The 25,017-nt window shown below is 38.8% G+C and overlaps 1 long non-coding RNA gene across 1 annotated transcript in view; it reads right to left on the reverse strand.

The window, feature by feature from the left end:
• LOC111929058 (uncharacterized) overlaps window positions 1-19,884 on the reverse strand; it is a 33,781-nt gene extending 13,897 nt beyond the window's left edge. Inside the window, exons 1-2 of the long non-coding RNA XR_015287321.1 lie at window positions 19,638-19,884; window positions 6,910-7,043 (exon numbers count right to left, since the gene is read on the reverse strand). This is a non-coding gene — a long non-coding RNA (uncharacterized LOC111929058). The remainder of the gene's footprint in view (window positions 1-6,909; window positions 7,044-19,637) is intronic.
• Between the last annotated feature and the right edge of the window lie 5,133 nt (window positions 19,885-25,017).

Raw genomic sequence — 25,017 nt, forward strand, 5'->3', positions numbered from 1 at the left:
TGTTAATGGCCACCTTTCAGCCACTCAGGCTCTCCTGCCAATAAAAACACTGCCGGTTCCCATCCAACCAGCAGCTCTGCAGCTACTCTGCCCTTTCCCCTAAGAATAAATACAACATTTCACTAGCCATGTGGCTGTAGAAGATGCTCCTCTCTGTTTATTTCCTCTTCCTTCTCTGCACCCGTTGGCACACAAAGCAACTTTGACACTGAGGACTTTTAATGCGCTTTGCAGGTTTCATGTTATTTTAAAATATGCCAATTAGGTTTTTTTTTAAATAAACATAACACCTTGGACAGAATGAAATGAGTTGTTTTGGTTTTTTTTTTTAACACTGAGAAGCACAATTATTTGTCACAGCACTTCACTATGTAAATGTAACCCAATGCTGTATTTCTGTAATTTCTCAGTGGCTGTGACGAGTCCGTATTTTTCTCTCTGCACAGGAGAGAGGCTTTTCCAGCTTCCTGGCAGAAGGAGTTGCACAATTCCAGATGACTTACTTTATATGCCTAGAGGAGCTTTATTACACAAAGGGAGACAAAGAGAGGAAGAGGGAGAGAGCACACACTCAGAATAATAAACAAAGAAGAATAAACATTCCATAGGGATTCCAGATGCTGCTCCATCCCTCTGCAAGGCCTGCCTGCCTCCCCACACCTTAATGAATATTAAATACAAGTTAACATTCAGCAAGGCATGGGGAGGCCAGAGCTGTGGTGAAACATCACAGTGCAGCCAGTTTGCTGCTCTCACTATCTGGTGTTTGGATTTTTACTTAATTTCTTATAGATTTCCTTTAATCAACATGACGTGGCTGATTGGCCAGGGCTAGTTCCAGCATCGTGTGCTGTCCATCTGGATTTTATACTCCTTGTGTTTTCCCAGCTGAAAAGAAACAGACATACTTCCCAACTCATTAGAACCCAGTCCCCAAAAAAGTAATAGTTTGTTCCTAGACAAAAAATTTGCCTCTCATGTGGGATTTTAATGCAGACCAAAAAAAAAAAAAAAAAAAAAAGAAGCAAAACATAAACAATCACATTAGTAATTATTAGTTTCCATGTCATACCCAGCCAAAGATGCAGTCAAAATTATTTCTGTATTAAAAAATCAGGATTTACTTTGTCTTTGCTTGTTGTAATTTGTAGTAAGCACAAATGCTGGAATTCCTATTATCTGGGATGCACAGAGACGTTCATTATATCACTACATAAAAAATTGTGGGTTTTTTCCACAGTATTTCCATAGCATTTCACATGCTTTGCAACAGCAAAACAAATGTGAAAGGTCAGACACTTAGAACAGAAAAATATACTCTGTATCTTGTTGTGATCAGGCATTAATATAGGAAATATATATCATTTTTGCAAAGAAAATTGTATTGAATTGGATGATTGGATTATTTAGAATTGGATTCTAAATGTAAGAGAGTGTAAGAGGATCTATCATTGACTCCAAGAAAAGTCCAATCAGCCAAGCAGCCTTCACCTCATCCAAGCCAACACAGCCCTTGCCAGTCCTTTTAACAACTTATTTAACATTTGGTAATTAATGCAGTCTGGTTGTCCCAAAACCTGTCCTGGTTCTGCAAAGTTACTCATTCCTCATTCCTGATATTCTAAATCACTGTGGAATTGCAGCTAAATCAAAGAGAAGGTTTAAAGAGCACTTTATTATGCATTTTATACTTCAAAATACATGCACTACCCGGGGGATATAGAAAGTATTTAAAAGAGGCCGTCTGTCTCTAATAAAAGTGATTGACTAGTTTATGCCACACTGCTTCCCTTTGTATTTTACCTGTTACCAGAGACTCAAAAATACCTGTCCTCGGTGGAAGGGGGGAATGTCACCACCAGCAACCAGATCACTGGTTCAGCAGTTTGGCTGGTGGACAGAGATTCAGACCTGCACGTGGATGGAATGGTGTGTGAGAGCAATGTGAGTGAGGGGAAAGAAAGGGAAAGAAAAGCCCTTCCACCTGCAAATCCCAGAGGATCTTAAACTGGTCACTGCCTGCCAAGCAATTTCACATCCCAGTCATTAGCTGTGCAGGAATTTCAGAGTTTCATGTGCTGGTGAGGCTGAGTGGGTCACTGTAGTTCAAAACAAAGAGGTCCAAGATTCCTGTCCAAACAGCTGTGCTTCATATTTGAATTTTTGCCTTGTGCACTGTAAAAAACCTCAGGCCCAGTGCTCCCTGAGGAAGTCTTGCTTAAGTTTTGCTCTCACTTGGTGGAGCACAGAGAAAGCAAAAGGTCCAGACTTCAGCTGACCTTGGAACACTGAGAGTAGATGGTCAAGTCCCCCTTATATATCTGTGTATATTTAACTGCTGTGAACAGTAATGGGACAAACATCTGCAGAGTGAGGAGCAGCTACAACCCTAAAGAAAGCAAATTAGAAGGAGCCAAGAACAAACAAACTGGGCTACATATTAGAATTTTGCCAATGCAATAGCTGTTCCAGAATTACTTTATAGGTTAAGCCAACTTCTCCATCTGCAGTGGGATTTCATCTTCCCACCAGAACTTAGCTACCTACCAGCTTTTTGGTGCTTTAGCTTCAATAACCAAAGCAAGAACTCCAAGAACTCTTAACACAAAATAGAAGCAGCTGCAGGATGGTAAAGGAAACCTCTTGGGAATGTTGTGACAGGCACAGTGCTTACAGACTGCAGAGATGTGAGAAGGAGGGAATGCTCTTCAGATTTGTGATTTCTTCTGCCTGGTGGGAAAGTGGTTTCGGAAGAGCGAGAAATTCATATGAACTTGATTTGATATTTCTGAGGACAGAAGCTCTTTATTGACAGCCAGGGTGGTGCTAACATCAATGTTCCCCCTTGCATTTCATTGCTGGTGTACACAGAATGCTTCTTGGGAAGAAACAACTTCCCTTCTTGTCTTTAAAACATTGGCTGTTCCTGAGCTTTTGACTAGGAGTTATTTTGGATTAATTTTTTTGAGATGCTAAGATTCTGTCAGTAAAATTTGGACTGAGACCACTGAAGCAATTTTCACAAGCTTGGATATAGACTGGATATAGACTGGATAAGACTGGATATAGCAGTCACCTGGTCTTACTTTTTAGTTGCCACCAGCCTGCCTTTGCTAAATGGAGGGCTGGAGCCTTCAGCATCAGCTGAGAGATTCAGCCACAGGATGATTAATAGAGAGTGCACAGTCAATTCCCTCATGACTCTACAAAAACTGTAGGCAGACCTTCAGCAGCCCATCAATAATATTTTGAGCCATCCAGGCTCCTCAGATTCCCCACACTGATTGTCAGATCAGTGTGAGAAACACAGGGGTCAGAGCGGAATACGTGCACTTGACTGAGTTACTGCTGTGAGTCCTGTGAGCTGCAGGAATTTATTCCATGAAAGACTTTCCAGGAAGGTAGGAGAAAGCTGTCTTCTGTTTCTCTGACAGAAAGGTGATTGTAAAGAGGAAGATATTCAACCCAATAGAGACCTACAGAAATAAAAATAAACAAAAGGAAAACTGGCTGTTTCTTAGAGACTCTGTGGCTGGTCACATACTTCCAAAACCATATGAAAGCTGCCCCATTTATGTATGAGCTTAGCAGAGAGGAAAAACCCACCATAAAAGAGGAAACAGAGCAACTGTGTGACCTCAATAAAGCCAGCCAAGTGCCTGTTTTATCTCCAATAATGTGGCAGGAGACATGAGCAGGTTTACAGGCTATGTATTGTCTCTCTGGGAAAATGGGGATCCTAACTACTGTTATATTTGGAAAAGACACTGCAGATGCTTCTTAGTCACTTAAATTTCCCTGATTTTATCAAGTTATCTTCTCCAGACCTTAGGTGGAAATGCTGGTCACAGCTAATTCTGTTTCAGTATCTAGGTAGCCATAGGAAGCAAATCAAAGAGCAAGCACCAGAAGTGTGGTCTCCGTATTTCAGGCAGGTGCTGGCTGGCATTGCTTGTGATACAGCCTCCCTCTGGTAGGAAACACGTATAAAAGTAAATTATCTGATTGCAAAAAACCTTTGTGGAGATAATTTAAAACAAAGAAGTACCCAGCATCCAGGATGCTGAAACTCCTCAAAGGAACAGCAGTTCAGTAGGCATAAATGGACACACACAGTCCTTGGTGCTGTTCCTAAAGGCTTTTAAAATTAATTTGCTTCTTTAAGAGAATATTGTCTTCTGAGCTACTATAACTTGGAGAAGGGGGAACTAGTTCCAACTTTGTCAAGCTCTGTAAAAATGAAAAGGTCAGCCATTCCCTCTTCTTCCCACTCGTCTTCCCACTCTTCTTCCTGACATTCTGTCATTCTTCTGTTGTACTGGTTTGGTCATGCTCATGAAACAAATCATAACAAGGTAATACTCATAATTTTTGAGCTATTTGGAATGATTTCTGCTGTTTGGTTTCCCCACATAAACACTTTGTTATGTGGAACTGATCATTTTAAGTCATGCTGAAGTTTGAGGCTTGTTGAATGCATGGTTGTGATGATGCTGTTAATTCCAACATTAATAAATGTGTGTACATGTAGGGAAGCAGAAATGTCTTTGTTTATCCACTGTCAATGAGAACAGAACTTAACTCACCTGAATTTTTGTGAATTCTCATATTTAATCCATTCAATTACATGATCACACAGCTTTTAAAAAATATTCACTCTCTTCTGGCTCTGGCTCTCACCATCTGTTATTCCTCTAAAATTGGCTTTTATATGCTGAATAAATGACCTTCTGTTTTCCTTATTCATATGCCATGTTATGAAAAATCTATAAACACAAGGCTTCTCACTAATTATTAAATTGCCACCATTTATTATATGGAAATATTTATTTTATTTATTCAAACAGCTTTTTTTCCCCTCTTAATTCAAGATAGTCCACACCTTTGAACAGCAGCTGCCTGGACAGATAATGTAATAGATTAAACTTCCTTTTGGTAGAGCAGGAAGAATATCTTTAAATTATTTAAAGTGCTGTCACTTCAGAGAAAAGGATTTTCCCATTATGAGCTTGCTCAGTGTCTCAAACAATGTTTCAAGCAATTTTGATCAGAACAACTGCATGATTAAAATAATAAAACAGAACTCACACAGAGTGCAATATCACAGCAGTTACTAGAACATCCTTTCAAAGTCATTGATGCATCCTGAATTGTATCAGTGATAAACTGGTATTTTGAAGGAGTCCAAAACTTTACCCAATGCAGAGAAGCTGGTCAGTGTGGAGAAAAGAGTGGCCATGGGAAAACTGAAGGCCTCTGCAGAGAAATAGGTTCCTGGTGGTTTCCTTCCATCTTTATGAATAAGACTAGTTTCCAAACAGAGCTGAACTGAGATTTCAGGCCTGCTTTTACTCTGTGTGACTAACAGAGGGGAAACTCTCTCAGCACTGGAAAAATAATGATGGTCCTGTTATTCTAAAGGATATAACCACTGGCCTGGGAAGAGTAGCAGTTTCAGAGTGACCAGCAGCATGTGCATACTGGCACTTTGCTTTTCCTGTTTATTTACATAAATATTCACTGAGTGTTGATTTGTAAAACTTCAGCTGGCACTTCCTCTTCACCCTAAAATTTTATCAGCTTCAGTGAGTGCATTACAGGATGCCAGCTCAGGCTTAAGGTCCTGAATCATGCATTGCGTATTTCTTTCTATCTGAATGAAAGCCTGCTAGCACACTTTCCGATCCAACACCAGGCCTCTGGTGAATATTTATACTGGAAGTCAAAATCTAAAAAGACAAGGCTGTTTTGGAAATTCTGGTCTTAGTGACACAACGATTCATCACTTCTGTGCAGTTTTGGAGCTCTCAAAACAAACATCGCACAATGAAGTCTGAATCAAAGCAAGTAGCCAAAGTTAGTGGTGGTGTTTTCCTTCCTACAGTTTCTGCCAGTCTCAGTGAAGGATGTTTATTACAGACTTTTACAAATTATATGTTAACATAAACCCAAGTTAAGTCCTTGTCTGGAACAAACTCTTGTACTACTAGTATGAAGTTGTCTAAAAATACAGCTTGGAAAGGGTATGACTTGAAATAAATAGAGTAATTTCAAGGGTAATTTGGGTTGCTATGCCTTCAACACACAACTGAGAAATCTGTGATTGCTGAGAAGATTGGGTTTCTGGCTATTCTTTAATGTGTTTATATTTGCTGAAACAGCCCTTGGAAATACTGTTAGGACTGTGTTGAGGATTAAGTTTATTAGTGCTGCTTGTTTCTTGGTAGGAGATGGATAAGGCCATTATGAGTCCATCATTTTATAACGCTTACAAATCACATGCCCAAAAAAGTGCCTCTAGTACCAGATAAACAGAAGACCAGTCCCACCCTCTGGAACAGCTTCCATATTTACTGTTGCTTGAAAGTCTTCCTGAAGCATCTTCTCTGACCTTTCAGTCACCCTAAGGAAAACCATGAGCATGTGAATGCAAAACGTGATATATCCCTGACAATTTCCATGCTCTGTCTCTCCTCACAGCTAAGACATTGAAGAAATTTTGAAAAATAAAAACAAAGTAATTTACATTTTACTGAAGGGAATAGGTTATGGAACTATGTCAAACAGAACACTGCAGCAGAATAAAGCCTGCCAGTAAATTTAACTATTTCTAGAGTTTTATTGCTCATTGTAATTAGTAACATCTTTAGTTAGAACACCATTTGGATATCATTAAAATAAATGAAAACGATCTTGGCCCATCCTTAAGGATCTTTTTCAGACAAACTGTTTTTGTCACTCAGCTCACTAATGCATCATTTTTATCATAGAGTATCACATTACATGCATTCAACGGCTTAGCAACATCCAATGTCCTGTGGAGGTGAAAATAAAACTGCACAGATTCATCACTGCTCTGAAAATTACTCAAATGCCTGTGAACTGTACCTTCACTTAGCAAAGACTTACCAGCCAGTATTTTCTCAACAGCCAGTCTCCAAGCTCATGCTGTGAACCTGAACCTTCTGGAACCCAAGGCATCCTCAGATGGAGCTTTGTCTTCACTTGGGTACTTGGGTTGCAACATCTCTATGTTTTTATTGCTGTGGAGCAACAAGAGGGACTCAAATTAAGTCTGACCCTGAATAATTTAAAGTATTAATTCAAATTAATCTATTTTGTCACTGAAATGGGCTACAAGCATTCAGCAGGGTGAACACCTTCTCAAATTGCCCCTCTAGACCCACCAATGGACATCCGACTGCATGTTCATTAAGGCTCTTCCATATTGGCTAATTACCTCTTCCAAAGCCAAGAACTTCAGCTGTTGGGTTCTTTTCATATCACTTCTCCAGAAGTTCAAATTCACCTTAAATTAATTTCATCCTTAATGCAGCCAAAAAACTAAATTACTTCCTTTCACAGACATTGCCAAATGATCTTCCAAAGCACACAAATACTCTCTGAATTATAGTTAAGGTCACTTAGCAAACAATACATTTCAGCATGTTACAAATGCATACCCAAAGGATCATTTCTGTTATTGAACACACCAGTTCAATTTTTGATTAAAAAATTGTATGTTTATTAAACAGTTTTGAAGATAACAACAAGTGAGCAAAACAAAATGTTGACAAAAGACAGTATTTTTTCCCCCTGTTTACATGGAGAAAGGAATTTGAGTAAAGAATTTTTGCTTCTTCCTCCATAGAATAACACCAGGAAATCTCAGTGGCAGGATCTTTGTGATCTTTTTCAGTTTGTTTCCTCCATAAATATTTCCTCCCATAGAAGGTAAGTGGGAGAAAGAACAAGTTAGAATAACTCCCTCAAGCATCCTCTGAGCAGGACTGTTACTTGTTTTTAGGGGTTGGACTTCTTGTTTTGTTTTGACTTTTTAAGTTCAATGCATAAGTGAGAAGCCCAAGCAGATTTACTGAGCAGTCTGTGCCCTCGGGAAACACGGATCTGCATGAACTTCTCAGTCACTTCCAGGTTTTGTCAGTAGGGCTGAAAAGTCATGGTTCCACCATCACTGTCTTAAAAATTTTAAACTGGGTAAAGTGAAGATCTACTTACAAAAATAAGTCCTGAAATGGCAGAAATATTTGATGTTTTGCCCTATATACTGAGACAGTTTACTTCATGGTATGCATGAAGAAATATATTTGTAGGTCTCTGGGTGGATATTCTGTCTCTATATGTATGTGGCTGTGTTTGAATACTTATGGCACTGATTTACTGGGTTGCCACAGAAATCCTGGCAGTTTCTCAGGTACCAACATTCTCAGGTCCACACTCAGGTGAATGCTTTGAATTCTGCTGAGAATGCCTGAGATTTCCTTTAGCCAGTTTAGAGATGTTTAATTCACAGCAGAGAAACCTAGAGTTAAATGCTTCACTCTCAGGAATACAGCTGACATCTTGCTGGTTTTCCCTGGAAGACTTCAGCCTGCTGCTCTCCAGTGACTCTAATCTGATTTAGCTCTTCCCCTCCATTCATTAAGGAAGAGATTTTTGCTTGCAGCAAAAATCCCTGCTAGCTGGCTGGATGCCTCTAAGTGAGGGGTGGTGCTAGCCAGAAATGTGCTCTCTGCAGATTTAGCCCTGCACTACTTCCATATTGAGCTGACCTCCTCAAATACCAACTGATGACATTGTAGTTAATTAAAATTGGCTTTCACTTAACATTCTTTAAGGTCATTTTAAGTTATGAGGATGCAGGTACAAATAACAACCAGCTCAGTTCAGGAAAGAGGTGGTTTCCACTGAAAAGAAAGTTAAATAACTATTATCCACACCAAACACATTTTCTTCTTTCTGTGCAGTAAATATTCTACTTGTTTACTTCTGCATGTTTGTTCTGTCACTCTAGCAAAAGAATACTGTTGTTATTTTGATATTTTTGTGTACAATATATTATTTTAAGAGAACAGAAACGACTTGTTATATAGGACAAAACTCAAAGTTTTATTTGAAAATGGCTGTATTTGAAGTGGCTTAAAGTCTAGAATGTGTTTTGGATATGCAAATGTTTTATGTTTAACTTCATAATTTCCAGCTGAAAGAAACACTTTTATTGTGCAAAGATTAAACACAATCAGTGCCACACTTAAATTTCTTCAAATAACTTGGAAAATTGTGTGCATCAGCATCACATCTGTACTTCGAATTGCCTTTCAGATGATGCACTTGAAAATTATTTTAACTTGTGAATAGCTTGAATTTTTCTGATCTTAAAATTCCTAGACTCTGATAATGTACTCATGTGTATCCATCACAATCTTATCCATTAAGTGAAATAAAAAAATTAGCTTGTGTTCTTTGGAGCTTATCTTTCTTTTAATAAAGGATCTTTTGAGGGTGCAAAGACATTCAATAGGGTCCCTTGAAACAGGCAGTAAAAGCCCAAGGTCTAAATATTTACTCCTTTTACTTTTCTTCATGTAAGAAAAAATATGCCAGGGTGATGCTTTGCTTATGTTTGACAAGCTCTCTGATGGCAGAATTAGCTTCCAGAAGCCAAATACCTTCTTGAAATATTTCTTGGCATTTTTCTCTGATCAGTAATTACATACCTGCCGATAACAGGAGGAAATGTTTTGTGCCTGAAGATAGCTGAGGTCTCAGATTCTTACAGTTTCCATAATAATTTCCTTCCTGTACTTGACTCTATTCTGTTCCAAACCAAGGTTTTTAGCAATGAAAGGATATGTCAGCTTCTGGACAAATGCCACCTGATCGTGTATGGCATAATCTTATGAATAGAACAGAACGATGAGTATTTGGGCAGTCATTGAAGCATTGATTATGCAATGCAAAATATGAGATTTTCAGCTCTTTTTAATTCCTCAGAAACAACCCAGATAAAAAGCAGCCCAGTATAAAAACTTCTTCCCAGATTGTGTTTCTAATTTTTAAAAATAATAGTAATTCAGACTATTTGGGGTTTTTTTCCACAGCATTAAAGACAGGATATAATATTCAGTCTAATATTTAGTATAGATAACTCTGAGATTTCTTATGTTCTTTTTCCTGCACTTTTCCTAGAATGTAATAAAAGTTTGGGGCCATTGCTTAGTGTGTAATTTGGACTCCTAAAAACTGCTTAGTTTTCCATAAATACCAACCCTCTGAAGGTTCTTAGTGTACTCCTGAGCATCAGCTTTCTCTGCCAGGTCCTCTGTGTCTCTCTTTTCCAGGAATGTAACTTTTCAAGCATTTGTGTTTTCATATCTTCACTTTAATCTCCTGTGCTTTAGTTGTAAAAGTACAACAACATTGCCACTTCCACCAAACACTTTTAGAATCACAGGCAAAGAAAATACGAGTGGAAAGGATGAATCCGCAGCTGGTGATCTTTTCTTTCTGCCTTCTGGCAAGAAATCCTCTTACTCAAACTGAGAAAGTGCCTGCTTACACAACAGGGCTCATGAGCAGACTACTTAAAAACACTACTGTATGCCAAATGTGTCAAAAATAATTTTGTTTTCATCTAATTTCCACTTGATATTTTTTTTCTAGATGGCCTACCAAAAAAAACAATCCCCAAACAATCAAATAAAAATCCACAAACTAGCCTCTTGTATTCTGTTTTGGGGCTGAGGGGCAGAAATTTCAGGGATTTTTTCCAGCATTGGAAAGAAGGCACTTAAGAAGGTTGGCACTTAAGAAGGCTGGTGTTAAGGGTGGGATTCCAGAAGCAGTCAGTACTGGCCTAATGTATCTGTGTGTATAAAAAAATATTTATTGACAAAAAAAATAAGGTCTTTCCTGGAAATCTCTGGGTTTTTATTCATATTCCATTACTTTTTTTCTTTCAGCCATGAGGGACATGACCTGGTACTCTTAGCCACCCCAATACACCCCTCTTAGGGAGGCAGCAGGCCCTCAGATGAGTTTAACAGAGTGGTTTTCTGGCCATGAAACACAGGTGTTTAAATAACATCCTTAGATGAATCCTCAGCACAGTTAGGTTCTTGTATTTCTGGATATTGATGATAAATAGGATGGACACAGGCCCACCCCACACACATCTGGCCTCTGGGAGAGACAGCTTTAAACTGTCAGATTAATTGGCCAGAGAATAAAGTTGGTGTAAATATCTACCTATTTTCTCATCTGAGCTACATCACATTAACCAGCAGCAGAAAAGATGTAGCCTTCAATTTCTGAGCTTCTGCCACAGACAGCGCAGCAGTCAGAAGGGTAAGGGTAAAACTGACTGGCTGGAATAACACCAGAGTGTCACTACAATAAAATATTCACTCACCCCCACTGTCTCCTTATCCCTCCTTCCTCTCCATGCCATGCCTACAAATAACAAATTGGTGGGATTTCAGAGAAAATAATAACACTTGCATTTCCAGAGCAGACAGGGGGAAATCTTTAGAGTGTAGTAGACAAAATGCTTGATGAATGCTGACCTCGGTGAACAATCTAGGAGTTCAACAAGGGATGTTACCCGCAGCTGCTGCCAAAATGTATCAAGAAAGGGTCTACAATTTGCTGAGATGCATCTGTTATGCAAAATAGAGAATTTATGTAAATACCAAAATGCAATATTAAGCCAGGCATATATTAAAACTTAAGGGCAGCATGAAAGTTTAAAAGTTTCCATTCTGAACTTTGGAAAACATTCTTTTGAATATCTACCCCAGATGTCAGTTTATCTCAAGAGTATCCATAATACTACAAAGTGTGAGCACAATTTCTGAACAAAATTCTCAATTTGCTTCAGATAGTGGCATCCTTGGAGGAAAGAAAGAATTTAATTAAATCCTATACAACATTTCTATTCATAAACTTGTCCAAGCAAAACAAGCCATAAATCAATTATGGTTTATTTATTAACTCTTGCGATATGGGTGGTAAACACATATAAAAAAAAAAAATTAACTTGCAAACCAAAGCATTATAGCTGGAGATTAATGAAATTTCTTGATGAATACTAAATTGACTGAAAAATGAAACCTTGGACTTACTAAATCCCTTTGCAAACTCTGATCAGCTTCAGTGAGTAGCTTTGTTCCCAAAACGGGTGAGCAAACTACTTTGCTTTGAAGTGGAAATAAGTGAATAAATAAAAGTTTTAATTTCTTAAACCAGCATTACTTTTTTGAAAGTGAATTTCAATTTTTAAAAGGGGAGACCTCTTGAAGCCAAAATGGAAATGCAACACTCTTGACACAAGGACAAAAAAAAAAGCATTTCATGTTTCTCTGAAGGAAAACATCTTTATCCATGCTGCTCCAGCTCTGCTGTACTCTCCAGGAGCACTCATAACATCAGCTACATCGTTAAACAAACAATTATTCAAGAACTTACACACACAGATGTGTTTTCTCCCTTACTTACAATTTTTGGCTCCTAAACATGTACGGATGTAGTCTTGATTCTCATTGAACTTTGGAAAAGAAATCCATTCCATGTGAAAATCCATTTAGTGCAAATCATCCTAGTGAATTGCCATGGATGCAATATGGAGATGGTTTATGATTTTCTTTTTATTTTTTTCTTTTTTTTTATGATTCAACTCATTATCATAAGTTGGAAAAAATGAAATTTCCACACCAGCTGGGTCATTATTTTGAACATCTGGATGACAATAAACAGAAAATTAAATCCCTAAGAATTTTAATCTAATCACTATCTACATTTATCTATCCTTTACTAGAATCTAAAGGCAATCTCTCTTGACCTGCAATAAATAGCACATTTTATTTCCCATTTTCCATTTTATTTCCTATTTGACAATCACTTTAGAAATTTCAGCTGCCAATGTTCCTGCAATTATTAAGCACACCCTAATAAAAAATGTAATTCTGGGAAGAATATGTGATAATAATATTTAATAATTTCATTTGGTTCTTGTTTTAAGTGCAAACAGGTCCCAGTATTAAGCACAGATCACTTGACAAACTTCCATAATGCAGACATCATTATATCACAATGCACTTTGGAAAACCGCCAGGCAGTGATGCATTTAGGACCTCAAAATTAAAAAGTCAATTAATTCAGAAAATGTGACTGCAGAATAAATCTTCTGTGTGTGACATTAGGACCCCTCTAGAGCAAAGAGACTTTAGATTTCAGCTGCTCACATCCAAAAGTCCATGCACCTCTCTTTTGGAGACAGATGCTTTTTAGTCCTTCCAGTTCTTTAATGTATGCATCTATGCAACTAAAACATGCAAAGAATGTTTTCAAATTATGAATTAGATAAGGGGAAGACGTTAATATTTAACTGGGATTTAATTTCAATGGTTTCTTAAGCAATTAAATCTCATTAGGAAAACTGTAATTGCTAACAGGTGAAGTAAATTTAGAAAATATAGAAACTGGCTTGATTTTTATTAAAGACAAAGATGGAATGCTATTATTTCTTTAGCAAGCATGATCTTAATCTGTGAAAATGATTCTTTCAAAGTCAAAGCCCTTTAGTTAGTGCTTCATGCTGGAAGACAATCACACATCAACATGAACATGGCCAAAATGTCAAGGTTCTATTCAAATAAAGTTTATAAACAAATAATTCTCAAACAACATCTACATGTTAACACTGGACTGGTAATAGGATATGGATATTTTACCATCAAAAACAGTCCTTGAACTCAACACTGGGCAACATATTAAGCGCTGTAATTGTGCTGGAGAGAACAGAAAATAAGGAGTGATGAGATTTTTTGATAGAGACAGAATGTAGAATGATTATTATACTGCATTTTTGAAGTACAGGACAATGGAAATTAAAAAAAAAAAAAAGAAAAAAGAAAAAATTGAGTCCTGCTACAGTCAGTCAAATATAAGACAAAGAAAAATGCTTTGGAAAGTCTTCAGCTGCAGAAAAACAACCTATCTCCATGGGAATTGCATGAATGTCCTGTCTTTTATAAGATAAATTAGTTCTTAGGAGACGGAGGGAGGAAAAGCATTTAGATATTTATGACAGAGATAGAGTATAAAAGAGAGCTCAAGAACACAAGAGCCACTGAGGCAGAGTAAAGACACCTGAAAAATGAACCACCACAAAGAGGTGTTCAGAGCACTCCAAGCTTCAACATCAAGTTGAGACCAAAAAGATAAGAAAGGAGTTCAGTATTATGGGAACTCACAAGTCACTCTTCAAATCTGGGGCAAATTCCCAGACATCTGGAGCATGAGGGCCACTTGTGCATAGCTGAATGTCAAAATAGAGCCAAAGGCCATGTCCTGGCAGCTCAGAAGCAAGGAGTGCCACTGGGAGCAATGTGCTTGAGAATCCTGTTCCTGAGGGTTAGATGGAGGGAAATCTGGGGGCTGTGGAAGGAACAGATGAGGAATGTGGCCTGGAGGAGCACTGGGCTTGAGGGTCACAGAGGTCTGTCACAAGAAGAGAGCTGAGAACCAGACACATCACATAAGGTAATGCAAGTGGCTGGGATTTAGTCCACAGGTAAGAAATACTAAGGTGACCAAACCAGATACTTGTGAGATCTCTGAGAGATGGGAAGTCTGTCATCATCCTCACTAAGTGCTGTTTCCATGAACATCTCAGAACAGGCTCCTTCCGAGGGCCCTGTGCCTGCATTTTTCTGTCGCCGGTGCCTCCGAAGAGGGAAGCCTGCGGATGTAGATCCGACTCTCCTCACGTGCACGTGAGCAGCCAGCTGGGTAAGTGAGGGGTGTTTGCTCACACATGTCACAGAGATGCACGTAATTTTCAAAGTGTACAGCATGCTCTGACAACCCAGGCTTTCACATAGAGTGGTTTAGTGAGGCTTCTCACACCCTCCCACTCCGTGCCCCCAGCCTTCCATGAAAGCAAAGGCAACATTCGGAACTAAGCTCACTAAAAACGATTTGGTTCATTGCTGCACTTCAAGAATGTGTAAAAAAACTCATGCTGCTGCCTTGTGACACAACACAGCACGTCCCAGAGGTTGGTTTTAATGTATTTACTCTTCCAGAGCACCACGACTTTTAGTAAATGGGCAACATCTGATGTAGTTCTGGTCTCATCACAACATGTTTAACATCTGGGAGAGCTGCCACTTGTGAAGCCAACCAGCGTTCCACTGACAGACAAAGTGAGCATTATACTGAAATGCCATTCCTCAGCTGTTTGCAGAATTAATTTCCCTGTAGAATTTTCTAATTAGTTGGCTCTTTCCAGCCTGTTCTCCACAGAGGAAGCAGAAAGGAAGCAAAATGCTAGCACCTGCTCCCAAAGCTCTGGCTGGAAAAAAAAAAAATAAAAAAAAAAAAAAAATCAAGGATGACATATACAGTAAGTATTTAGGCACTAGAAAGCCTTCTATCCATGCAGCTGTGGGGATGAAGTAACTCTGTTTGAAAGCTTAATGGAGATTCTTCTGTGGGGAAGAATTTCCAGTGGCTCACATTCCAGACAGTTAACCACATTACCGAAGGGAAGAAAAAGAGATTTGTTCAAGCATTAAAAACTGTCTTAAAAAAAAAATACCAAAAATTAAAAAAAAATCCCCAATCTGTAGAAAAGCAGACAGATGAATTGAGATCTGAGGATGATTCTACAGTCACTCACTCCATTACCTCTGGGTTATTTTCAATCATCCTTTTTTTTCCTATGATTTTGAATTAAAAGCTATTATTATGTTGGAATGCAGTGTATATTATCTTAGAAGGAACAACTAACACAACAGAGTTTGTTCCTAACTGAAGTGAGTCATTGGAACAAAAGAAATAACGTGGTTCTTGCTTTGAATTTACCTGTAGTGGGTCAATGTAACAAAGAAAACATAAAAAGGTATTTCATGAAAAATAAAAATTAGAAAAAAACAGTCCAAGAATGATAATTTGCATTTTTGACTACTCAGCCACTTTGCCAAAACAATTTTTCAGCACTGAACATTAAAGAAGATGATGGTCAACAAAAGTTGGAATGCATGAAGGAAAAAAGCTCCCTTATGGAAATTAGGATAAGCCATTAGCACTTCATTAAACAGTTCTCACTGTGTTTCCACAGTGACTTTACAAAAAGGTAGACCTTGCAAAGAACTAGGGTTTTAACATAAGATCACAGATAAAATCCATTTAAATTAATTAGGTGTGTGTTTGGATCAGCACAACGTGTGATGTTGGCCCAGAGATGAGCAAGTTACCCATTAATAAAGCAGATGGTGTATTAAATGTACTGTTTTGTCTAATTTTTGTATAATTCCAAAGTTCTTGAAAGTTGTTTTTTAATAAATTCAACATATGTGTCTCAGTGCATGTATATATTTGGAGTAGGGGTACGTGGGATTGAAAGACTTCTTAATTAATAATTCATTAATTTCATAGAATCAAGACACATTACATTTTCATAAACTCATAATTTTCCAGGACAATTTTAGATAAACAAATGCAACAGGGAGTGTAGGTAGGAGGAAAGGTTTTGCTGAAACCAAAGGAAGAGAAGACATAAAGTTGTCAGCAAGAGACAAATGCCCAGACCTTGTTCCCCACTCAGAGAGACGATTTTGAAAAAGTAACAAATAAAGAGTGGAATCATAAGGCAAAGCTATTCCTGCTTTTCACTGGCAATGCTTGGCAATAGTCTCTGGTGTTCTGGTTGTCTATGGAAAATCCGTGTATGAATGAATGGCATTCGTCCCTGTCATATGAGGTGGTGTTGACATGTCAATTCCAAATGTCTACAATTATTTCAAGTGGACTTTCCCCCAAAGACTACATTGGAGAGGATAATTTCAAACTGCAGAAAACCCAAGTAAACAACACTCCTTTATTTTCCTCGGAAGAGGTGCAGCTAAATTCATCCGCGGCTTTGAAAATCACCCATGATACTTTAGTCTGGCCCATTAACTGCACCTGTTCTCTTTTCTCTTCTTTTCTGGGGTGGAACGGGACTGGGTGGGAATTATTTCCCTCTCAATAGCAAGTGTCTGGCTTCTAAAGGATGCATAAAGTATTTTATTTCATTACTGTCAAAGCATTTCAAATTAAATAATAAACCAAAACCCTTCATCTCATTATTTTCTCCCTTCAAAATTAAAAGTAAATAATGGGAGGGAAAGCATGTGCTTGGAAAGACAAATGGGTGATAACTCACAGAGAAACGTAATGTGAAAGAATACATCTACTTTCCACAAATAATGATCTAAATTAATCCATTTTATAGGCTTCTCTATATTACTCACTTTGATAAAAGTGAAATTTTTCAAAAGGAAAGCATATCACTGAAACAACTTTGACTTATTTCTGTTAAGAGTAGACTTTCCATAAATATAAGCATATATAAGCTGCTACAGGCAGCTTCTCTCCAAAACCTTAATCATAAAATTGACTCAAATTTAATTTACCTGTGGCTCACTGAAACAGGCTTTATTTTTTCCCTTAACAAGTAAAGTGACAGTGAATAGCAATTTGAGTATAAACAAGACTTTTGTTCTCAGACTACTACAGGTCATAATATTTGACTTTAGCTAAATCTGAAGTCAAAAAAACATGCTAAGAAAACCTTGGTTTGCTGGCGGAAATAACCCCTGCTTATTTCCCACACTCTGAAATTAAAAAAATATTAAAACTAAATATAGTTGAGTCAGTGACCTTTAAAAAATCTGTTGGGGGATTTTATATTGGTCGTGCTCTGTTTTGCTTTTGATTAGTTTTGACTAGTTTATCTGCAAATCTAAAACACATGAAGAACCGAAGTCTGCAGAGCGGAAAGGAGCTGTTTTCTCTGGGAAGCCTCTAACCTGTTGTAAAGAAGAATTCTGTATTGTGGTGCAGCTGACTCAACCCTTATTTCTCTCAGCTACCAAGAAAAGAAAAAAAAAAATACATTTTTTTGTACCTTTCCAAAAATTTAGAAAAACATTGGATAAATGGATGAAGAGGAATGTTTGACTCACACCCCAGAACACTGATTCAGGAATCACCTTTTTACTGGCTGCCTTGTGAATGCCAACATTGGTTGGTGTTACCTGCTTTTTTAGGACACTGAAACCACACCAATGCTGAGAGGCAAAGGCAGAAAATGTTGGTTTGCCTTTAGCTGTGACAAATATCTAACAGTGGCATGCATGGGGCGAGAATCCATAAGTAGTTTACACGGTGTGATGGCAGCTGGGTGACATCTTTCATAAATTTGGGCTTACAGCTCTCTGTCCCTCTTACCCCTTTCAGCTCCCAGACACATAGTGAGTCCCACTCTTCCTTGCTTGCTCCCTCTTTTGCCAGTTGTTTCCCCACCCAGGTGGCTCACACTGCTTTCCTTGACTGTGTCCATCTGGGCTAGGGCTGCCAAACAACCAGAGTGTGGCCAGATCCCAAATCCCAGTGCAGACTCACTGACCACCTCTATTTCCAGCGCCAGGCGCGGCAGCCCCAGAGCGGCTCGCAGGTTGCAACATGTGTATTAATATGGCTTTGCTTTCTCGTATCCTTATCTCTAACAGCAAATCTGTGTAGCTCAGGATATGAACTGCAAATGAGAGATGAGGAACTGGTTAGTGCTTATCGGGAACGATGGAATTTGAGATTCGGAGATGAAGGGGGGTTGTTAGCTGTGTTTTTTTAATGAGAGGACTGGCTGATGTTTATCAGTTGACCCTTGTTTCAGGTAACGGAGCAGTTGGCAGGGAGCTATTCATACTGATTAGATTGAGTGAGTTGGTATTCAGATTAACTTCTGATTTCCCTCATATTATTTGTACAAGCTCTTTATTGCTCTGGATAATTCTCCCCTTCCTGGTTTAGGAAGTGGAACTGACATCCTCCTGGAGCACTGCTACCAGCTCACCCGATTTTATTATGTGGGACGACATGATGGTCATAGATTAACTCAACCTCTTACTATTTTCCTGTATTAAAATTAGACCTCTGTGACATTTGCTTTGCTCTAACCAAACAGGAGTAATGCACAGCTTTATCATCTAGGAAAGATTTATGGTACTGAGACCAATCAGGATATTACTTTTAATCAACATTTCTGTGGCTAAGGCAACTGCTGTCTTCTTTCAGGATTGAATATTTGTGTAACCTGAGTGGCTTTCAGCCCTTGCTTTTTCTGAGAGTCCCTAAAACTCTTCTGCTGTGGCTGGAAGGAATTATAATGTCCTCCCCTTCCCTCTCCCCTGCTAAGCTCATTGCAGTATCTTTGGGTTTCCTTCCTCTCTTGTAACCTCTTATTTGTCACAACCCTGCCACAACAGATCCTTGAAATGATCCATCAGAGATGCAGATTCATGACCAGTTTTTCATAAGTTCCCTTATTGGATTTAAAAGCCTGACCCCAACAGACCTTGCAATCACAGGTGAGACTTCCAGGTAGAACAAGTAATAACTTCACACATATGTACGTGAAGATTTCCACTACACTGGCAAACACAATTTTATTGACATTTCCTTTTCCAACCTGGCTATCAAACCTCATATTTCACATATCTGTAGAGAAAACCAGGTTTGTTTTCCATGAATGGGCCACATTATGGGGTTTCTTTATGTTATTCCATCGCCTACAGGCTTTTATCCAAACCAAGCAACTAAAATAAAACATGGCTTCCTTCCCTGAGATGGTTTCATAGCCCAGCTCTCCAGCTTTCTCCCGTACCACAAACATGCAACACAATTGTGCAACAGCCGAGGAAGGAATGGTGAGATCAGAGCCGTGACTGCAGACATCCTGACATGGGGATCTGGCAGTTATTCAAGACAAACACAATTAGAGGACTTACCCTTGCGTGAAGTATTTGCTTTCTTGATAGTCACCAGCCTTAACCTCTAGGAATGCTTACGAATCAGATAACGTTCCTTGAGGAGGGCGAGCCTTTTCAAGCTCCTCTGTCCTGCTTTAGCCAGCACAGACACAAAGAAGAAAGACATTCCGCCGCGTCCTACAGCTTCTCCCAGGGAAAGGCTTTTAAGAAGCAGAGAAGAGTTGTGGTCTCAAAATCCCTGCCAAGGATTTGAGAACACAGTATCACACAGAGCTTTCTCCTCTTTCTACTATCGGCAGGAAAAAATGATACCACAAGAGACAAACTTTGAAATTCTCACCAAACATGAAATTAAGGGGGATTTCCTGAGTCCTGCTCCTTGGCTTTGCATTGCAGTTGACTTGTCTGGCAGTGGTGATACCACAGAAGGACAGCAGAGAACTACATGTCTTGGAAGGCTCATATGTGTGTATCTGCATAGATATTTGTGAGATGGACACAGAAAAAAAGTTCATTATTTTAGAAACTATAACCTAGTGTACATGGGTGTTACACAACTTACAAATTCTTAAGTGTGACAACAGAAATATTTCAGTAGTATAATTCCAATCAGTGTAAGTCCTGGGCTTTTCACAGAGGAGCAGCATCTTTAAAATGGCAAAAGGAGCTGACCTCTAACAAAACATCTGCTCAAAAATTTTCAAATGTCAGTCTGACACAGCAGTTACAAGGGAAAGTCTTGTTCCAAAATGCCCAGTAATTTAAATTATTCTCATCTCACACTGCACCAGTGACACACGAGAACTGGACCAAAGAAGGGTGCAACACAGCAGTGCAGAGGGGAAGACCAGTGGGATTTCCAGATGATGCAATGGGACGTGACACGACTACCACAGCTATGCAAGATACACAGAGGCTTAATGGGTATAACATAAAACAAAATAATAATAAGAGAAAGTGGTAAAGATAACTCCAACCCAGAAACACTGAAGTGAGAGGCTCTGACCTGTGTGACCTGCCTGAGCAAACCCAGCACCTCCCTGCAGGACCACTTATCCAACACCAGCTTTGAAACTGCATCCTGGAGCAGCAACCCCAGCAGCTATAGGAGGAACAATTGTGCAGTGTTGCGCCTTCCCAAGTGACCAGATCCACTTTTCCATTGTTGGCAGCTTCCACAAATATCAACAACCTGAAAAACAGTGGAGACCACCAAAATACCAGATATCTGAATAAAGTCAGAATGAGACACTCCCAAAAATATTTCTAACACTCTGAAATTCACACACACACACACACACCTTCCCAAATATCCAGGGGAAAAATTTTGCACGGGACTAAAGGAAAAATAACAATAATGCTTCAGACAGATATCAAGGGTCACAGAGTTCCAAGCTAAGGAGCTGGTTTAGGCTATTTTGGTGCACACAAAACAACCTGGCCATGCTCAAGGGGCAGAATACCTGAGCATGGTATTAAACTACTGATAGTAAAGCAGTTGCATCAAGAGAGCAAATAAAGCAACTAAAACACATTTCTGGAGTAGCACTGTTGACATCTGCAGACCCACCCAAGCCAGGCACTCATCCCAAAATAAAAAATTGGCAACCAGCTATGAATGGTTGCTGGTCTTGACTTTTTGTAACTCCACTAAAGAAGCACAATATAAATCTGCAACTCTGTATCCGGACAATAATTGGAATACATCAAGAAAATGCTTGCAGTCTTTCCAGATGAAAAAAAAAACAAAAGAAACAAAAGGGGGGAAGAAAGGAGAGATTTCAAAATCTAACAGGGCTTATAAACAAGGATGTTACTTTCCCCTTTCTTATCCAGAACCTCCCTTAATTGAAAGGATCAGTATCTAAAGCAACTGGTGCTGCCCTGCACATGAATCCCCTTTGCACCTCTTCCTTCTTATTTCTTCAGTGCTTTTATTAACATTAGTGACTTATCTAAGTATTAGAATGCTTGGCTGCTTGGAAGCTTATCAACAGCAAATTTTATGGGCTGTTTAGTGATGGAAACAGGAGGAGATGGAGCTCTCCCCCCCCAGCTACCTCGATATGGAAGTCTTCAAGAAGCCATGGAATGTGCTCTCTGGTATTTTTGGTATCTTTAAAGTGTCAAGAGTGCAGAATTTCTCTTGTCAGTTGTCACAGTGTGACTCACAATTAGAGACATCTGCTCTGCATTCGCCTCCCCAGGGGCACCGCTCGTTTTTCACCAGCTTCCTGTTGTTGACAGCACAGTTCCTCCCTGTATCACTCTCCACCAGCACCCATACTCCTCACAGACATTGCAGCAGGCTTAAGCAGATTTCCCTTGGGAAAGCCTTTCCCCTTGTTTTGCTAGTGATTGGAAAAAATATAGAACGTTGAGAATGCTCTGAAGGCAGAGGCTGTGTTTCTAAAGGAACAGAACAAATTCCATTCTTTCTTCTTTTTTTTTTTCAGAAGGACCCCATTGTTTTTAGATATCTTTCAAAAAATCTCCACATTTTTGCATTTTTGCTACATCCACTTTTTATTTCAAGCGAGAGAGCAGCTTAAAAAATGAGACATTTTTTGTTCTGAGTCCTTGTCAATAATTGGTATAAATGGGTGAATAATACTAACAAAATATTATTCAATTAATTTTTCAAATACTAGAAATAATTTCAAATATTAAATTTCAGATGAGGAACACACTGCCTTCCCTTCCTATTCCACCCAATTAACAAAACAGTTGTGCTGCTGGTTTTTCACACCAAATCCTTAAGCTGAGGTAGACTAACTATACCAAGCACAGATTTGTGCTTTGTGCCTGGCTGATGTCTGGACAATGCAGAAATACCAAATACCACCTGGGCTGGGTATGTGCCTGAAGCACAGATCTGTTGTGTGTTCTACCTATTTTGCCCCTGTGGACTGGAAATTTTATTTCTTAGGCTCTGACCAGTAGTAACAGATTTGAAATTCTACTTTCCCCAGGAACCCAGCTTTCTTGAAAGAATCTCCAGTCCTGCAGGAGCATAAGATCTTAGATATTGTCAGTTACTGTAGTCTTTCTTCCCTTGTCTTGGAAATTTCCATTCTGTTGAATTCTGTCAAATTCTGTTGGTCCAATGCTTTCCTGTTATGTCCCCTGCACAAGGAGCAGCCCAACAGAAAATTCAAATATTCAACAAAATATAAAGGCATCTTCCACAAAGATTATTCATTTTATGCACATAACACTTTTTTTCTGAGCCTTTAGGGCAGCTCCTGGGCCCAGTTCCTGACCTGACATGGGTGAGAACCACTAATGTCCATGGTGCTCCCATGGACACTCCAAAGAAACTGGTAAATCATCTGGTTTTTTCCACATCCTACCAATAAATGTTGCATAACATTTTTTTTTTTGTGTGTGATTCGCTGGGGTCTTTCCAGAATTTGTGTTTGACTTCTCCCAGGAACAGACTCTTATATATTCACAGTCCACCAAGCACAAGTTTAGCAGAGTCCAGATCATGATGCATCTGCACTCATTCAGTCACAACACGTCAGTGAGTATGCACAGAAGCCCTTCATTTGCCTTCTAAATCAGGACAGTGTAACAGCTGAAATATTTCTCACTGACCCTGGTCTTCAACACAAAACTAAACTTCTCTATGCTATTTCAACATTCACTCCACCAGGATTATATTTAAGGTCAACACAATTTGGGCTCTGGACCCAGACTGCTTAAATTATTCAAAAAAATATGAATCCACGCCAGTTAAATCAAGAAAATATGTTCTAGAAAAGATAAAACACATCCTCTGTTTAAAAACACATTTCCAAAAAGCAACTCTAAACTCATAAAGCTGTTATGAAATCCACAGTTCCTCCAAGCATGAGGTGAACTCTCTGCAAGCTAGAATATTAACTCAAATTTGTTGGGTAATCTAGCAAACCTAGATGGGGAGAAACTGGAAAGGGAAAAATGGATTCTTTCAGTGTTGCCTCAGATTGTTCATCCATTATACAGCCCAGGCACGTATCTGCATTGAAGGCTTTTAATGTTCCACAGCTGAATTCTCACTTAAAACCTGCATTTGCTGAAGCCATGAAAACCTGAATTTAAAACAGTCTCTATTGGATCCATTGTGGAGCTGCCACTAAAAGGCCTTAAAATGCATTTGCCACTCAATAATTATTGTTCCAATAGACTGTAGCAAATTATTTTTACAGATTACAAACCCACTGGTTTGGCCACCTACTAAACACAATCTTCTGGGACTGAAGGGCTCTTTCTGATAACTGTTAAGTTGTTCTAAAAAGCTGATGCAAGTCAAGGTTGGGTATTTTCCACTTACGAGGTTTGGAGAACTGGATGTGACAGCCTGCTCATCACACTTCATCCCTCTGACCTGTGTTTCTGTTTCCTGCTCATTCTATCTGTAGCTTCAGTCCATTTTTTTACAGTAGTGTCCCAGCATTTTAATGATGGAACCATCAGCAAAGCTACACAGCTCAATAACTTATTCTTAGCAAATAAAGCTATGTGTTTGCACCCAGGTCATACCTGCCAGGAATTGCATGATTTAAAAAGGTATATCCAGCCATAAGATTAATACCCACTTTGAAATTAAATTTAAATGAAATTTAATGGAAATGTACTCAATGCTTTGCAGAAGAGAAAACTGGTGGCAAGGTGGACTGAAAAATCAAAATTATACTGAGGCACAGTATAATTCTTTTCAAGCAAAACTGTTTAATGTAAAAAAATTATTGTGACTGGGGGAATCTGGTTTTACACTGAAAACCTCAAACGTTACATCACAGATAGACCTGAGGCCTTGCCTTTTAATTATTAATTTCATAAAAGATCCCAAGAGCAATAGAAAGGTCATGAGAGCTGCTCCAATCCATGGGCAGTTAAGTGGGAGAATGTTCTGCTGCCCTTTAGCCTTTGAGTGTGCTGCAGGACAGGGGGGTTTGGTGCTAAACGACAAATTGAGTTAGAAATATTTAAGTCATAAACCATAGTAAATCTTTTAGCACTTGAAACACCATGAGACACTCCAAGCTGAGAGCAAATGAAGTGTTAGTCTATGCATGTTTAAAAATGCACAGGGGCTGTGTTTACTGAATTATCCATTTCTTAGCTGTGTCTCCTTTAGGAAGCTGACATCCAACATTTTCCCACCAAAAGAAACCATTTATGAAAAGTGCCTCTATCATGGTTTAAGAAAAGAAAATAATATGTATCTCTCTGAAAGCAAAATTATGTAGGTTGCAAAGTCAAGGACAGCTAAATTAGGAAGTGGCAGATTTATGTGTGCCTGCATAACCTCTACTTGGCCCTCTTGTAGGTCTTGTGCCCCGAGTGAGACAGAGGTCCTGTGGAAAAAATAGTATGTGATTATGCAATTAAAGACTATATCTTAACACAA

The sequence above is a fragment of the Cyanistes caeruleus genome, chromosome 5 (assembly GCF_971803275.1).
Source record: "Cyanistes caeruleus chromosome 5, bCyaCae1.hap1.1, whole genome shotgun sequence".
NCBI classification, from domain to species: Eukaryota; Metazoa; Chordata; class Aves; order Passeriformes; family Paridae; genus Cyanistes; species Cyanistes caeruleus.